The sequence below is a fragment of the Mytilus edulis genome, chromosome 2 (genome assembly GCF_963676685.1).
Source record: "Mytilus edulis chromosome 2, xbMytEdul2.2, whole genome shotgun sequence".
Classification (NCBI taxonomy): Eukaryota; Metazoa; Mollusca; class Bivalvia; order Mytilida; family Mytilidae; genus Mytilus; species Mytilus edulis.
In genome coordinates this window covers 12,463,618-12,468,218 of record NC_092345.1, presented here as the reverse complement: position 1 = coordinate 12,468,218, position 4,601 = coordinate 12,463,618, and positions in this window count along the sequence as shown.

Here is a 4,601-nt window from a genome sequence, read left to right as displayed (position 1 = left end):
AACGGGCTGTTGTGGATTGAAGCTAGAGCTAGCGGTTGCAGGAATCTGCTGCTGTTTAGCTGCTGGTTTGCTCTTTGTTGTTTTCTTCTTCTCATGGCCCTGTCTTCATCCCTCATAATCTTGGACTCATCTTCTGAATCGCTAGCAATTGGGTTTGCCTCATACTTGCGAGTGGTCTCCCATCCTCCATCAGAGGTATCCGCGATCTATATGAGCTTATTTCTATATTTAAGCCTCTCTGTACAGGATAATGGATGCAACAATGTCTCTAGTATAGTCAACTTTGCCAGTGTCAATAGCCCCCCGAAAAATTGGGTTTAATCCTCAAGGTTTTCTGTACTACAATTAAACTGAATTTTGTTACCTTCAGAACGCCATTTGTCCTGGGAGTCCGACTTCTAATTCTTGACTAGAAACTTCATACTTTGGTTTGTGTCATGGATTTTGTCGCGCAAACTGTATCTTTTCACTAATTTTGGTGTCCACAAGCACATCGATACCAGCTTTTGAAATTTACTGCGCCTAGAACTGTCCGCAAAGATATTTCTTCATGGGGTGTATCTGAATCCATATTTGCTATTAACCGGGAAACACGTCTATAATCGAGTCGGCCCTGTTGGTTATATCCCACGAAGCGCGGGAATACAAATAACGGTCTATGGGCAGACAACTATAAGAAATTATTTTCATCAATCTAATTCAGTTCCTTCAAACGGTTGAAATTACATTTTTTTATAAATTCATGCAGAGACATATATACACTGTGTATATATGTCTCTGATTCATGTAACAGTGTATATAAAGTGCAATCCAGACTGCAGTTAGTTCATTTTCATTGTCGTATACGAGTATGTCTATAATTGTAGAATAAAGGATGATAGGGGAAATTGCGTTTACTTACTTTTTTTAAAATACAAAATAATTGATTTGTATGTATGTTTTAACACAATTTCAACAGAATACATATTTTTATATATAATAACAGGATTAAAGTCCACATTAAGTGTATTTAAAGCAGCTGAATCTAAAATATTAATTACTGAATGTGATCAATTTTAATTATAAATGCAATGAATTATCACTGTAAGTGCTTTCATTTCTGATGTGGAATTTTTGGAGTTGCGATTAATTTTCATTGTTGTTTTATATGATAATTCAACATGCAATAACTGAAAATAGTCTTTTAATAACTTATTTACGAAATTTTATTGATGATATTTACAGTTTGATATGCAAGCTAGTCGTAGATGCTTTCTTGAATATACACGGGTATAACCAACGAATGGTTGATACCGGACTTTGTGCGTTGCGTACTGTTCGTCGATTTGTTTTCTGTACGTTTGTTGTATGTTGTTTTTTTGTATAGTTCTATACCATTCTTTAGTAAAACATCAAACCTATAATTTGATGTTTCTTTTGAAATACCTATCTTATAATTTTTTTTTGTTAGCAAGAATTTTCAACTACCTAAATTTTAATGTTGTTTCGTTTGACGTGAAACATAACGAATTAGGACAAGAGAATCCCACTCATCGCGCCTGGTTGCAATCAGGTTTCTAAGAAATACAGTATTTTTATCTGAAGTCAAATGTCAAGCTCACGCGGAGGTCGCCACGGTGTGATATGCGTCACATCGTCTTAATGTCATTGTGATTCACGTTCATATCATGCATGTTCAAATACCTTTGGTGAGTTTGGTATCAGTGTATCATGGATCCGAAAATATTTTTGGAATAGAGCATTCAGAAATAAAATGTAGTTTTATTACTCGCTTGAAAAAAGCATTGACAATTTGTCATGCGTTTCATACACATTTCTACGCTTTTGCAGCACAACGAACAGAACAGAAAGAGTTTACAACGAACGGTACTTATAAGAAAGCAAAAAAACATGCAAAGAGATTAAATCGTATAGTGCCAAAATTTGGAGGTCCGTTTTTCGTTTAAATTTGAGCAAATAAAATTAAGCAACAGTGGCTAATTTCCTAATACTGGTAGTTTTAAATGTGAAGTTGGCTTGATTACTTTGTTTGTATAAATGTTTACATTATAAGCATTTTAATTTAGATTGAGCATTCATTTGTACAAATAAAACAAGCAAGACAATCAAAACTTTAAACTACCAGCATTAGGAAGTATCTACAATATTCAGGTTGTTTAAATCTTCAATATGAAATGTTAGAAATGTCAAATAATTTTAGTAGTTACAAATACTTGCCAACAAAAAAAAACAACAAATTAAATGACTCGATGTTTTACTAACAAACGATACAGACCTATGACAAAACACGCAACGAACAAATACAGAAACAAACCAACAAAGGGTAAACAACGCAGGACGTCCGGAATCAACCATACGTTGGTTATACCTTTGTATATTCAAGTAAGACTCTATACTGTTGTTAATTCTATAGATACTGCGGACCCACATTAGGCGATTTAGCAAAGGTCATTTGTAGTCATTTTCTAGCTTATTTATTTTAAAATTTCTGAAGCCTAGACATTTCTTCATGTTGTTATTCAGCAAAGTTCAACAAAAGTTCAGAAATCTGTTTCACGAGGGATACATTTCAATTGCAAAAAATACACGAGGTTTATAATTATTTTAATCGGAAGGAATGTTTTGTTTTTGCCTGGACTAAAACAGGAAATATATATAAGAGTCAGTTTTCTTGGAGGAACAAATTACATCAGACTTTTAATGATATATTCGTGTAAGGGGTGAAAAGCATGTCATGCAGACCATATCCAGAAATCAACGCCACTTTGCTTATTTGAATATTATACTAAAGAAATCGGATACGGGTCACGGAAATTACATTAAAATGATAGGGAATTTTGAAAAAATGTCTGTTTGAATTTTAATTTAAGTGATAGACAGGTTGCCGGGGCAGAAAATGAATATACACAACAATATACACCATTTAAACGAAACATAATGACTGTTGTTGCAAAAATACAGGTTCCTGAGCTATTTTAAAAATCGAAGCGAGAGGCTTTTAACATTGCAGTGTAAAATACAGGCTAAAATGGCTGAAACGTCAAATTTGCAAACTTCGTGTTGAAAATTGGCTTACAAGGTCATTACAAAAACAGGTTGCCGGGGTGAAATATGAAACTTGAATTTCCAAAGAATAAGCAAGTCCAAATCTTGTATGTGTAGTCATTGAACTCTAGGTTCCCACGTAAAATTAAAATGTCACTATTTCAAGAAGAATAAACTCACGAAAGCACGAAAAAATCACTAAATTCGCGTTCATTGTTTTGATTTTGACCGCCTGACAACTTTACGGATATATCAAAGTGATTGTAAATAAGGACTCTGTGACGGGCAACTTATAATATCCGTGTTTTAAAGATTTTAATGATATCAAGCCTATCAAGCCAGTCCAGTTCAAAGTACTATCACGTGGTACAATTCTCATTTACATATTATGAATATTAATTAGCAAAACCACTACTAATTTCTGGCTATGCAGTACGTGGTTGCAAGGAGCAGGGTCTTCTTTGCTATGCTTTCTGTTTTTTGTCAAAATGTAAGTAGTTGCAAGAATGTCTAGGCCGTATCAGCCGACATAGCTGATGACATTTAATTTAATTTTTAAATATTTTTTAACTATGTTTTAATTTTTTCGACTTTTCATTTTGTATGAAAACAAGGCTCCGTGTTGAAGATCGTGTTGAAGATCGTACTATTTACTTTTATAGATTTGACTTGGATGGAGAGTTGTCTTCAAAATAAGTAAATAAAACGTTGAACTTATTCTGACGTCAAGAACACATTGAAAAACATTTAGTATGATCAGAAGCATTGGTACATAATACTTCTTACATAAAATGTTCAAAATTAATAAAAACTGTAGTTAGCCTTCCAATTGATATTTTATCGTGTGTTTTTCTATGTTGTAATGTTTCAGAAAAAGGGATAAGGTTTGGTACCATTAAAATGTTTAATCCCGCTGCAAATGTTTGCACCTGTCCTAAGTTAGGAATCTGATGTACAGTAGTTGTCGTATGTTTATGTAATTTATACGTGTTTCTCGTTATTTTATATAGATTAGACCGTTGGTTTTCAAGTCCCGTTGAAATGGTTTTACACTAGTAATTTTGGGGCCCTTTATAGCTTGTTGTTCGGTGTGAGCCAAGGCACCATGTTGAAGGCCGTACATTGACCTATAATGGTTTACTTTTATAGATTATTTGGATGGAGAGTTGCCGTGTCTCATTGACACTCATACCACAGCTTCCTATATCTATATACATACCTGAATTGTCAATTATTAAAATCATTTATTTATGGCGGGGTGTGCCATAGAATGGTAGATAACTATACAAAGACTTTATTATTATATGTGTACTTGCTAATTATTGTTTTCTTTGTACATAGTCTAAAATAATAATGTCATAAATATGCCGTCTATTATTAATGGAAATAAAACATCTTTTTCTGTATACACAAAAGCAACTAAAATTAAATAAATCTTAATTGGGGCCGTTTGTTCGCCTTTGTATGGTACACTAACGATATTAACAATCAAACAAATCTTGTTTACAAACAAAGACATGTGCTTTCAAAAAGAAAATAGGGATACGCATGCGTCT